The sequence below is a fragment of the Hypanus sabinus genome, chromosome 2 (assembly GCF_030144855.1).
Source record: "Hypanus sabinus isolate sHypSab1 chromosome 2, sHypSab1.hap1, whole genome shotgun sequence".
NCBI lineage: Eukaryota > Metazoa > Chordata > Chondrichthyes > Myliobatiformes > Dasyatidae > Hypanus > Hypanus sabinus.
In genome coordinates, this window is record NC_082707.1 from 120,550,483 (window position 1) to 120,564,734 (window position 14,252).

The 14,252-nt window shown below is 45.7% G+C and overlaps 1 protein-coding gene across 8 annotated transcripts in view; it reads right to left on the reverse strand.

Moving 5' to 3' along the window:
• Window positions 1-6,116, reverse strand: part of mgaa (MAX dimerization protein MGA a) — a 111,932-nt gene extending 105,816 nt beyond the window's left edge. For 5 of the 8 annotated variants that reach the window (XM_059953614.1, XM_059953639.1, XM_059953631.1 and 2 more), the window contains exon 1: window positions 5,765-6,116. The gene's annotated coding sequence lies outside the window, so the exon portion shown is untranslated. Of the gene's footprint in view, window positions 1-2,031; window positions 2,145-5,308; window positions 5,724-5,764 lie in introns of those variants that run through there. The other 3 variants (XM_059953593.1, XM_059953603.1, XM_059953586.1) reach the window with 3 other exon arrangements.
• Between the last annotated feature and the right edge of the window lie 8,136 nt (window positions 6,117-14,252).

Genomic DNA, 14,252 nt, shown 5'->3' on the forward strand with positions numbered 1-14,252 from the left:
CTCAAGGATTGAGTCATGAAGAGGAAGCCAAGAGAACACACACATACACCAGTCCCCATCAAAGGGTCAGCAGTGTAAAAGATAAGCAGGTTCAAGTTCCTGGTTGTCAGTGTCTCTGAAGAATTTTCCTGGGCCCAACATATTGATGCAATTACAAGGAAAACATGTTAGTGGCTGTATTTCATTAGGAGTTTGAGGAAATTTGGCAAGTCAAAGACTCCAGCAACTTTCTACAGATGCACAGCAGAGAACTGGTAGCATCACAGCACAGGATTGGAAAAAGCTGCAGTGGGTTGTAAACTCAGCTAACTCCATCATGGGCACTAGCCTCTCCACCATCGAGGATATCTTCAAAAGGTGATGACTCAAAAAGGCAGCATCTATCGTTAAGGACACCCCACCACCATCTCATTACTGCCAAAGAAATCACACTGGAGCTTGAAGAAACACACTCAATGTTTTTGGAACCCCTTCTTCCCCTCTGCCATCAGACTCTGAATGGACAATTAACCCATGAACACTACTTCACAATTTTGTTCTCTTGCCCTACATATTTAGCTATCTATTTTATTATAATGTATAATGTATTACACTGCACTGATTGAAGTTCAAAGTAAGTACAGTTGGAAGAGAAAGTTTGAGAACCCTTTGCAATTACCTGATTTTCTGCATTAGTTACTCATAAAAACATGGTCTGATCTTCATCTAAGTCATGATAATAAACAATTGCACGTTGTCAACACTGAGCACACCTCAGGGCCTGGACAACTTGCCAATTGTTGACGGGACAATGAAATCAAAATTGTATCAAGAGATTTTACAGGATAGTGTCAGGGTAGCGGTCCATCACCTGAAGCTTTATAGAAGTTGGATAATGCAATAAGACAATGATCCAAGAGTAAATCAACAACAGAATGGTTTAACAAGAAGAAAATTCTTGTTTTGGAATGGACAAGTTGGAGATCAAACGTTAACCCAATTGAGATGTTGAGGCATGACTTGAGGAGGGCTGTTCATGCAAGGTATCCAGAAATATTGGTGAACTGAAACAGTTCTATATGGGGGAATGTTCTAAAATTCCTCCTCACTGTTTGGCCATTAGTGCTGCTAAAGGAGGTTCTACCAATTATTATATACAAGGGTTCACATACGTTTTCCAGCATGGACTCTGAATGATTAAACAATATGTTCAATAAAAAAATGAAAACTACAAGCATTTGTATGTTATTAGTTAATGCAGATTGTGTTTGGGACTTAGATGAAGATCAGACCACATTTTTATGACTAATTAATGCAGAAAACCAGGTAACTGCAAAGAGTTCTCAAACTTTTTCTTGTAATTGTATACATTATACAATTTTGAGATTCCCTCCTAACAGTCAGCCACAAAACAAAGAAACCCAAAAGGAATCCATAAATAAAGACAGTCATACATCCAACGTGTGGAGAAAACAAATCATCCAAAGAATAACAACAACCAAATAGCATTCTGAACTTAAGTCCACAAAGAGAGTCCCACAGATCAGCACAGAAATGAGTACACTTTGAGGAACAGCAATCTGAGCCAGCCCATTCCTTGCTTCGGCCACTGACACCCTGACATTTTCAATCTGGCCTGGTACCTAAACAGGCATTCAAATATTCAATTGTCTGGATACACTCTGGGGCTGGATCCAACCACCTCGATTCGGCCTGTACTGACCTGTCCGATTCAGCCCAGTGCTTAAATCTCTGTCCCATCATCGAGTTCAGTTGTTTTAATACACTCTGGGGCCTGGACCCCACCACCTAAATTTGGCCCGTACCGACCTTTCCGATTCGGCCCAGTGCTTAAATCTCTGTCCCATCATCGAGTTCAGTTGTTTTAATACACTCTGGGGCCTGGACCCCACCACCTCGATTCGGCCCGCCGCTTAAAGCAATCTAACCTCAGGCTTTTCTCGCTCTCGGAGCCGGACCAGCTGCCTCACCTTAGTTCCGCCACATCGAATTGCCTCCAAGTCCAAAGGAAAGTTACAGACTATTACTTACGAACACCACTTGCCAGAAAAAGTGTGTATTTAGCAGTTTTCCTTGTTTCATTATCCACCAGCCAGAAGTTGCTGAGGTTCACCAATGCCATCTTAAAACGCAAGTTTACGAAGCTACAAAACGACAAATGTCATGACACACATCAGTGATAATAAACTTTGTTATGATTCTGACTGTCAGATCTATGATTTAATTTTCCTAGTTTATTATTCCAATTTTACCAACAAACATTTTGCAGAAAAGTAGCAAGAAACCCATTGTATTAAGTAGCCATTATGAGACTGCAAATGCTGGAAATCTGGAGCAACACACACAAAATGCTAGAAGATCTCAGTAAGTCAGGCAGCATCTATGGAGGGAAATGGACATTCAATGTTACAGGTGAAGAGCCTTTATCAAGACTGGAAAGAGGACAGTAGCCAGAATAAAAGGGTGGGGAGGAGAAACATGAGTTGGAAGTTAATAGTAGGTAATAATAATCCAGGTCACAGGGGAAGGTAGATAGATAGGGTGGGAGAAGGGAATTGAGAGGGGCAAATGTCTGAATAAGATAGAATCCATTAGGAGGGCAGAAGACAATGGAATAAAGGGAAGGGAAAGGGGAACCAAAGAGGAAGATGTGGGTTAGTCAGCAGGTGGTGAGGAAAGTAAGGGACACGGAAGGGAATGGTTACCAGAAGTTAGAGAAATTGTCTTTATAGTCTCCAATGATGTATCAACATTGACTTCTCCAACTTACATTCAGAGCTATTCCTCCATTTATTTTCCTGTTACATACTCTCTCCCACCAACCAACAAATGCCCCTATGATCTTTCTGTGACCCATCTGCACAAGCAATAATTTATTGCCACCGACCAGAACACCATTAGGATGCGGGTGGAAACTACAGCACCCGAGGTCAGGATCTAAACTGGAGTGTTGAAGTTGGTTTATGTGGCTTTTGACGAGGCTGCACGAGAAAGTTAAATCACAAAGGACCTAAAACAAGTTGCAAACTTGATCGAAAACTGGCGTGACAGTGGAAGGCAGACACTAATGGTGGATGAGTGCTTTACAGACTGAAAGGTAGTAACGACTGGTCTACCCGTTGGGAAGAGGTACAGGAGCCTGAAGACAGACCCACAGTAAGCATTTTAGGAATGGCTTTGTGCCCTCCACCAGGTTTCTGAGTGGTGCATGAAGACTAGCTCGACATGCACTCTTCTGTAACTTTTAGCAATTTTTATGGCTTGCACTCTAACACTGATGCAAAACAACACATTTGGTAACATATGTCAGCCATAATAAACCTGCTTATGATTCCACTCCACTCTTTTCCTCTATATTTTACCACTTACTGTACTTTCCCCTTCCCCTTTTTGCTCTCTCCAAATGTAATACTACTTCTGCTCACCTAACTAGTTCAATATTTTCCTGCAGCTCAGAAAAATTTTCCTTAGCTATTCATATCACAAGAATACTTGCAAAAAGTTAATCATAAACTTGACCAGTTGCACACAACGTCTTTTTCTTTAAAAATCCAGCGAATCCAGTGATTAAATACCTGGATTGGACCGAGTAAAACAATATTGTAATGTAACAATAGGGACTGCTTATTTTACAAATATAACTGTTGTAATTAAACACAATCTATTTCGAAATCACATAATTAAAATATTACATATTAAAACAGATAAACCTAAATGTCTCTTTCTATTTCAAGGTAATATTTACTACGATTTCCCGACACGTAAAGACACCGCAATTAGCAACCCACAACCCAACCCGCTCAGGCGTATGTCAATATTGTATACAAAGCTTTCAAATCAACCTTCTTGCTAAATACCTACTTCAATGTGCTGGACTCTCCGCGGTCTAAAGTTGGAGGCCTGCTAAATCTGTATAACAGGCACCGATTGTAATTGCACAGATCAGAGATAACATGTGGAACCAGCATTGCCCCCCTCGGAGGGGGCTGGACGCCCGAGAGATCGGCTCGATTTATCTTGCCTGGTTTAGGAAGGTTTGGTTTTACCGAACTTAGCGACGACTCAAAGTCTGCTTGACTGGTTCCCCCATAACAACGGGAGGAGAGTGGGTCGGTGCGGGCCCTGAACCCGGAGCACATCCGCCGGTGTGCTCTCCGCACCGCTTCCTCCTCACCACGTGAACGTGAAATCATTGCCGCCCCAGGCCGCTGCAATCGAGCTTCCCGATTTGATTTGGCGCCTTCCTCGATCCGCTCCGTCTCGGGGCTTTCATAACCAACACCACCACCGCCCCCCCCCCCAGCACCCCGACCCTCCCCCGCTTCATCTCACGTCCTTCGGCTGTGCCATCTTCCCGCCCGCCACCCGTCGGGACCAGGATCACAGCAGCGGACAGCGCGGCCGAACGGCCCGTCTTGGCAACATTGTTCGCCATGTATCCCAATACAGCAGCAGGGCGGAAGGGATGGGAAGTCCGAGATCTCCAGTACACCGATTCGTGAGAAAGCCGAACTGCGATGGGCCACTCGAAGTCTCCAATTCACACACCCACCATAACTTCCCAGCTGAATCGGGGATACACTTACCGGAGAGGCGTTCCCCTACCCCCCCCCCACCCCCCACCCCCCGTGTCCTCAGATTAGTCGGGGCAGGCTGCCTCCGGGCTTGTGTTCAATGCGAATGGGAGGGGGAGGGTGGGGAGTGCTACTGGAACAGCAAACAGGGAGACAGCCTATCTTCCACCACACACAAAAAGAACACAAAACCAGGAGCGATTGCGCCAAATCGCGGGCCTTCCCGGTGATATCACAAGACGAAAAGCTGCTGGTGAAGTTAAAGGCAGTTTGTTTAAAAAGGCGATTCGACTCTATATTCGATATGGGAACGGCAACGGGCTGCCGTTTTGTGTCCGTGCAGTGACTAATGTTTTCACACGTGCCGACAGAAGCACAACTGTGTCAGTTTACCTCGGGTTTCTTGCGTCACACCCGGGATTCCCCCCCCCCCCATCTCCATCCGCGCTTTGCCCTCAACACAGCAAGTAACTTGTCCCTTCGATTTAACTGGGAGGCTAGAGTTCCCCGTATTTACAACTGCGCACGATCTAAATTTGCAATGATTGTACATTCCCGCTTTGCTTTAATAATCTGTCACTGCATAATACTGTAAGCTCCGAACAGTAACCAGCAGCGTCGGTGATAGTGACAGATCAGCTGTCTACTGCGATGAGCACACCAAACTGAGCATGTTCTGCACACGTTTTTTTTTGTTTTGGAAAGTGAACCCAGACTTCAAAAATGAGACTTACCCTCTCGCGAAGACAAGCCGCTGCTCTCGTCCGGTATCTGTAAACCCACGCCCATCAACAATCCTCTGAACGATCAGTGTTAATCGTCCAGATTAAAAATAACACATCCACGGATACACGCAGGCTTCGCCTTCGCCGCTTTCTTTCTTTAACCACGGTGCCTCGATGGTTATTCAGACCCTGAATGTGCACACCTGCTTTCCCTATAATGGCCGGGTGGGTATTGTTGCCCCGAAAACTCCCTCCCCCACCCTCGCTCTCAGCGTGAATGGCTGGGGTTAGACCCTTTGGAATACCCCGCAAACCCTTTCGCGAAAGTGAAGACTGCCTGCATGGCCTCCCTCAGTTCCCACAATCCCACGGCTGCAGAAGGGCGGTAACCTCTAGGTGCTAATTTCTGCAGCTCGCCCAACGTGCGCCATTATGGCAGATTTACTCCTCCCTACGCGGCATCACCTTCTCTCCCTTCCTGTGCTCTTCCACCTCGGCGCGATGCGATCGCCGCCACTCTTCAGCCGACGGGCTCCGGGCGCCTGCCGCTCGGCTCGCACGCCATGCCGATCACGTGCTGCCCTCCCCACGGGCCCGGGCGCCCCAGCCCGAGCGGCCGAGCGGGGAAAGGCGCCAGGCGTGCGTGTGAAAACCCCGGGCCTGCCCGGCATGCGGGTGCCCACCTCACGTGACTCTGTCGGGCGGGGTGCCGCGCCGCGCCGCGCCCCCGCGGGGAGACGGCCGTGCCCTTTCGATCGGAAAGGTGTTGTGCTTCAGCTTGGCTGCACGACCCAGGTGCCTTTCTTCCGCTCCAACATTCTGCGCGACCCGACAGCTGCAACGAGCCTGCGCGCTGACGCCGCTGCGCTCACCGAGCATGCGCCGGCCCCTCGCCTCGCGTCGCCGGTCGGCATTCCATTCCCACCACGCCTGCGCGGCGTGCTGACATTCCCCGTCGCCCGCGGCGGAGCATGCGCGGCGGCGGGTACTGCGCTTCGAAGAGGAGGCGGTGTCCCGGGATGGGGTGGGTGCGGGGGGTCCGTGCGCCTCGGGCAGGGCGGGCGTTGTTGGCGGGGTCTCGGTTCGCGAACACCAGGCCTGCGATGGACACCCGCGGGGGCCGCCGTGAAGAAAGGCAATGGACTTCAATTGTTCCCACATCCCCACCTCTCGCTCAGCTTTCCCAGGCAGCTGGCTACAGGCTAGCCACACTGAACAAGCAGAGCGGGAAGCAATGCAATGAACTGAATGACTGTGCAGTCGTGGCGCTGGAACGGTTCAACAGTACTGTATACTGCGGGCATAGTTTGCCCAGTGCTTCATAGGCAGACTCCACCCAGACTGTCAAAGCCACTGCAGAGATTTCCTAGGAATTAATTCCCAATCTTTCTAACGACATCTCGGCACTTTGAAATAATTGTGGAGCGCGTTGCCATTATGGATCACGAAAAGATAAAAAAAAGTATTTCGTTTTAACCTTGATCCTATTGTGTCCTTGTTTACAAGAAAGTTCCTTCATGGGGATATCTTCATAAAATCTACAATTATGTTCTGTAGGATCACTGTTGTTGTAACAATTGTAGCAGAAAAATAGATTGGAGCAAATTAGAAAGTGGTTCCGAACAACTCATCGTATACCTTCAAATAAACTTATCGAAAAGGAATACCCTTTTGTAATGATATTGCTTGCAAAATTCTCGGTCTATTTTAGGAGGGCTTCATACTCCAAGGCAACATTGCAGCATGGAAATCCGTTGTGACGATTAAGTATTCTCCACTGACACCATTTTTTATGCCCCTGCTAACTACAGCTATGATGACAGTGGTTTTGATACTGAGTATTCGCGTCATAAAATAGGTTTCATCGTGTACGTTATTACAAGCTTTTCATGATATATAACATAAGAATGAGGAGGACAGTCCGTTCTTATTTATTTATTTGGTGATAGAGCACAGAATCGGCCCTTTGGGCCACACTGCCCCAGCAATCCCTGACAAACCCGATTAACTCTAGCCTGATCACAGGACGATTTACAAAGACCAATTAACCTACCCAGTCTTTGGACTGGAGGACCCGGAGAAAACCCACACATTCCACAGGGAGGACGTACAGAGACTCCTTACGGAACGGCGCCGGAATTGAACTCCAAACTCCGGAATACCCCGAGCCATAACAATGTCATGCTAACCGTTATGCACCGTGGTTTCTTTGAGAATGCTCCAAACAATCAATAAGTTGGTGGATGATCTAGCTCAACTTCAATACTGCTTTCCCACTTTCTGCACCCCTCAGCTGACTTGCAGTTATGAATCCCACAGCAAGGAAACTGACTTCATCCCAACTCATCCATACTGACCAGGATACCCATTTGCCTGCATTGGCCCACAGACCTTGGTGAACAAAACTCCTAAATACCCCACTGAGTAACTGGATGTTGGACTTCCTAACCAACAGACCTCAGATGGTCAGGATGCACAACTGCACTTCCCTCCCGATCATCCTCAACACGCTCCCTGGGCTGTGTGCTGAGCCCACTGCTGTACACTCTGCTCACCCGTGACGAGACGGCCAGACACCTGAGCAATCGTCTTGTCCACCGATGGCACAACAGTGGTGGGGCTCAACACCAATGACAATGAGATGGCCCACAGAGTGGAGGTGGAAGAGTCCAAGGGCTGGTGCCAAGCAAAAAACCTCTTCCTGAAAGTCAACAAGACAAAGGAAATGGTTATCGATGTTAGGAGAATCCACACCATTCACACCCCAATGGCAGCACAACAGTGGAAAGTGACAGCAGTTTCAAACTCCTGGCAGTAAGCATCTGACACAACTTCTCATGGTCCCAGGACACATCCTCTACAGCCAATAGAGCTCATCACCGCGTCTATTTTCTGAGGAGGCTGATGAGATCTGGACTACGGACATGAATACTCATGAATGTCTACTAATGTGTAGTAGAGAGCACAACCTAACATGCCGTTATCACTGTGTGATCCTGAAACTGCACTGTGGCAGGCAGGAATGCTCTGCAACCAGCTGTCAAAACTACCCAAGGTGCCTACCCGGTCTCAAGGACATATATCACACAAAGGTGCCAGAAAAAGTCCAGCAGTATCATGAAGGATCCCTGTCCCACTCCCATCAGGGAAGAAGCAACACAGCACCCGTGCCAGGACCACCAGACTGAAAAAACATTGTGACTTCCACCAAGGTGCCAGGCTGATCAAAAATTTCACCCATTAACCCACCCCACAGCACCACTGTCAATCACGTACAGACCCTTCTGTAGTGTGATGTTATGTAGTTACACCAGAATCAGGTTTAATATCACTGGCATATGTACCAGGTTTTGTTGTGCAGTATAAATGGGTTCATTGTCCGTTCAGAAGTCTGATGGCAAAGAGGAAAAACCTGTTCTTAAAATGTTGGGAGTGTGTCTTCAGGTTCCTGTAACTCCTCCTTGATGGTAGCAATAAGAAGAGGGCTTGTCCAGGTGATGGGGGTCCTTAATGATGGATGGCGTCTTTTTGAGGCATTGCCCTTGGAAGGTGTTCTCGACATAGGGGAAGTCAGTGTCCATGATGGAGCCGTCTGAGTTTACAACTTTCTACAGCGTTTTCTGATCCTTTGCGGTGGCCTCTCCGTACCAGTTGGTGATGCAGTCAGTTTGAATACTCTCCATGGTAGTCTGTAGAAACTTAACAAGTCTTTGGTGACATACCAAACTTCCTCAAACTCCTAATGAAATACAGCCACTGTCATGCCTTCTTTGTAATTGCATCAATATGTTGTGCCCAGGCTAGATCGTCAGGGATTTGACACCCAGGACTTTGAAACTGCTCACCTTTTCCCTTGATGGTAAGGGTGATCCCTTGATGAGGACTGGTTTGTATTCCCTCAATTTCCCCTTCCTGAAGTCCATATTCAACTCCTTGATCTTACTGAGGTTGAGTTGCACCACTCCATTAGCTGATCTAGCTCATTACTGTATGCCTCCTCATTGCCATCTGAAGTTCTGCCAACAACAGCGTGTCATCGACAAATTTATAGATGTATTTAAGCTATGCCTAGCCACACAGTCATTGGTGTAGAGAGAGTAGAGTAGTGGACTAAATACATATCCTCAAGGTGCGCCAGTGTTGACTACAGATGGAGGTACAGAGGTCCAGGTTTTGGAGCATGTCAATTAGCACTGAGTGGATGATAGTGTTGATCACTGAGCTGTAATCACTAAACAGCAGCCTAACATAAGTATTACTGTTGTCCAGGTGATCTAAGGCAGAGTGAAGAACCAGTGAGATTGCATCTGCTGTGGAACTATTGTGGCAGGTACAGGTCTTTGTCTAGGCCGGAGTTGATTCTAGCCTTGACCAAACTCTCAAAGCACTTCATCCCAGTAGATGTGAGTCCAACTGGGTGATAGTCATTGAAGCTGCTCACCCTGCTCTTCTTGGGCACTGGTTTGATTGTCGTCCTTTTGAAGCAGGTGGGAAACTCTTGAGTATAGCAGTGAGAGATTGAGGATGACCTTGAACACTCCCACCAGTTGATTGGCATGAGATTTCAGTGCCCCACCAGGTACAGCATCAGGAACCTGACACCTTCTGAGGACTCACCCTCTTGAAGGATATTCTAACTTCAGCCTCTGAAACAGAGGTCACGGGGACACCGGATGCTGCAGGGATCCACACAGATGTTGTTTTATTCTCCCTTTAAAAGTGTGCATTAAAGACACTGAGCTCATCTGGGAGTGAAGCATCGCAGACATTCGTAATGTTAGGTTTCACCTTGTAGGAAGTAATGGCCTGAACCCTGCCAGAGCTGACGAACATCCGAATCTGTCTCTAACTTCAATCAGGATTGTTTTGTAACTGGTATTCTTGCATGGTTCTGGATCACCATTATTTAAAGACACAGATCTAGCCTTCAGCAGACTATGAATCTCATGGTTCAGCCTGGCTTCTGACTTGGGTATGTCTGGTATGTTTTCAAAGGCACACCCTCATCCACATGGGTCTTGATGAAGTCGGTGACAACTGCAGCGTATTCATTCAGATTCAAAGATAAATCTCTGAATATTGTCCAGTTTACCGACTCAAAGCAGTCCTGTAAGCACTCCTCGACAATACCTTCTTGGTCCACACCACAGGTGCTATGCTCTTTTGTCTCTGCCTGTACGCTGGGAGTGTAAGTACAGCCAGGTGACCAGACTTTCCAAAGTAGGATGGCATGGTAAGTGTACTTGATGGTGGTATAACGGTGGTCAAGTGTGGCGGCTCTTCTGGTTGCACAGGAGATAATGTTGGTGGTAGATGTTCACAGACTCCTTCAAGCTGCCCCGGATGAATTCACCCACAATGATGGGGAGGCATCAGGTGTGCTGCTTCATGACTGATGTTCCTGCAGCCCCAAACTGCTTATTGTCATTTCCAGTACACAAGTGTGAAGGAGAACGAAGTAATTGTTACTCCGGATCCGATGCAGCACTAAAAACCTCAATAAGATAAAGACCCAATAATTAAAAAAATCAATAAATATACAACTTATACATAGATTGATTTTTACATCCTTACATAAAGTAAGTGCTAAGCTGAGGAGCGTCTGTACATAAGGTAACTGACAGGAAATGATAAAGTGGTGTTCGGGTGTGGAGATGTGGGCTAGTAGAAGAGGTGTTCATCAGCCTTCCTGCTTGGAAGAAGTAAATTTTTAAGTTTGGTGGTCCTGGTGTGGATGCTACGTAGCCTCTCCCCTAATATGAGTGTGACAAACAGTCCATGAACAGGGTAGGTGGGATCCTTCATGATGTTACTGGCCCTTTTCCGTCACCTTTTGGTATAGTGTGTATGTCCTTGATGGCAGGTAGCCTGGTGCTGGTGATGCATTGGGCAGTTTTGACTACCTATTGTAGGGCTTTCCTGTCTGTTGCAGTGCAGTTTCCGTACCAAGCAGTGATGCAGCATGTTAGGATGCTTTCTTCTGCATGTCTGGAAGGACATGAGTACTGTGACTGGCTGACTTTAGCCAGAGTTGAAATGTACACCTCTACCGGAATGGTGGCAGAAAACTCCCTCAGCAGATTAAAATGGACAACAGCTGATCATTAGATGTTGGGTGAACAGGATTGATACAGAACCATGATGATTCAACATGTTGGTTCACCATGATGAGTTAAACATGAAGCATACTCCATCTTATGTGTGTTTTTATTGCTGCATCGGATTTTGTTCATTGATGAATGACAATAAACAAACTTACATCTTGAATCTTAACCCATTCCTATCTATGTATCTGTCCAAATATCTTTTAAATGTTATTTAAACGTCTGCAAATCAATGACTCCAACAGTGCCTCTGCAGCTCTCTGGGACAGAAAACTTCAGAGATCCACCGCTTTCTGACTAAAGAATTTCCTTCCAATGTCTTTTGAAACCATTATAGATATACCCACCAGAGAAAACATCCTCACCATATTGATCCTGTCAGCCCCCTCAAAATTTAAGATGGTTCAATAAGATAATATCTCATTCTTCCGTATTGCATTGAGTATAAACCCAACCTGCTTAACCTTTCCTCATATAATCAACTCCTTCATCCCAGGTGTCTATAGACTCCATATCCATTGTGATAAAAGGGCAACATTCATTTGTCTTTCTAATTATGTGATGTACCTGCATGCCAGCTTTTTGTATTTAATGTACTAGAGCCCACAAATCCTTTTGTGCCGCAGCATCTGTTTAAATAATTATTTTCATTCTTCCTTCCAAAATGGATAACAACACTCTTTCCCATATTATACTCCATTTGCCAATTATTTTGCCCACTCAATCTATCAAAATCTCTGCAGTTCTTTTTGCGTCCTCCACACCACTTTCTAACCTACTCTCTTTGTGTCGTCAGCAAATTCATCCACGGCACACTCAGTCTTTTCATCCAAATCATTAATACAGATCATAAATAATTGAAATCCCAGCTTTAATAGTGTGACAGTCCACGAGTTTCTCATGCCAATATTTCTTATGTGGTATTGTATGACGTGCCTTCCGTAAATCTAAATATACTACATCTATTTTCCCCTTTGTACATCATGTTACATCTTCAAAGACACTTAGCAAATTTGTCTAAATACATATTCCTTTTCATAATACACTTTTCTTCCTTATTTTAAAAAACTTCCTGTTTTAAATTCAAGGCATCCAATTTTTAAAAATTACTTGTATTTAAGTGCTCTTCACAATAATCATCCTAAATCCTAGTCTATGTATCAATGCACCACAGAATTTGAATGTGCAACCCAGAATTGCTTTTGGTCTATTAGTACTGTCAAATGGTAGATAAAAGTGGGGGGGGGGGGGAGGTGTGCGTGCGTGTGTGTATTTTAATTCAGATACATATACTTATTTCTAATTTTTTTATTTAGAGATACAGCACGGTAACAGGCCCACCCAGATCAACAAGCCCATGCTGCCCAATTACACCCATGTGACCAATTAACCTACTAAACTTGTACACCATTGGAATGTGGCTGGAAACCCATGTGGTCACTAAAGGAATGTACAAACTCCTTACAGATAGCAATGGGAAATGAACACAGGTTATTGGTGCTGTAAAAACATTTATGCTAACAGCTGCATTATCGTGCCAGTCAATGGGAAGAAAATTTTGACTATAAGATATATAGGACCCAAAGATATATTTCATCAGGGCTGATTCAATTTCCCTCACAGCCTCAGTCTCCTGCCTTCTTCCTGTAACCCTTCATGCCCTGACTAATCAAGAATCTATCAAATTCTGCCTTAAATATATCCAGTGACTTGGCCTCCACAGCTGCCTGTGACAACAAATTTCACTGATTCACCACTCTCTGGCTAAGAAATTCCTCCTCGTCTCTGTTCTAAATAAACATCCCTCTGTTCTGAGGCTCTGCCCTCTGGTCCTAAACTCCCCACCACAGGAAACATCTCCACATCCACTCTGTCGAGTCCTTTCAACATTTGATAGGTTTCAATGAGATCTCCCTCATTCTTCTGAATTCCAGTGAGTACAGGCCCAGAGCCTTCATTCAGTTCTCATATCATAAACCTTTCATTCCCAGAATTATATTGCGTACCTCCTTTGAACCCACTCCAATGTCAGCACATTGCCCTTTCTAAGATAAGGGATCCAAAACTGCTCACAATTCTCCAAGTGGGGTTTTACTAGTGCCTTAAAAAGGCTCAACCTTACATCTTGCTTTTATATTCTATATTCTATTTTATATAACATTGCATTTGCCTTCCTTACCACTGACTCAGCCTGCAAATTAACCTGCATAAAGACTCCCTTTGCACCTCATATTTTTTGGAAATTTTTAGTAGCCTACACTTCTATTCCTTCTACCAAAGTGCAAGGCCATACGCTTCCCAACACTGTATTCCATTTGCCACTTCTTTGCCCATTCTCCTAATCTAAGTCTTGATGCAGCCTTCCTGCTTCCTCAACACTGCCTGCCCCTCCAGCTACCTTCATATTGTCCGCAACCTTGGCCACAATCCATCAATTTCATCATTCAAGTCATTGACGTAATACAAAAAGAAGTGGTTCCAACCCTGTGGACACAGGAAAGAAACACGGATGGTAGTATGCCTCCCAGGTGCCAGGGTCTGGTATGTTTCTGATCGTGTCCATGATATCCTGAAGTGGGAAGGAGAACAGCCAGAGGCTGTGGTACATATCGGTACCAACAGCATAGGTAGGAAAAGGGAGGAGGTCCTGATAACAGACTATAGGGAGTTAGGAAGGAAGTTGAGAAGCAGGACCTCAAAGGTAGTAATCTCGGGATTACTTCCTGTGTCACGTGACAGTGAGTATAGGAATAGAATGAGGTGGAGAAGAAACGCGTAGCTGAGGGATTGGAGCAGGGGGCAGGGATTCAGATTTCTGGATCATTGGGACCTTTTTAGGGGCAGATGTG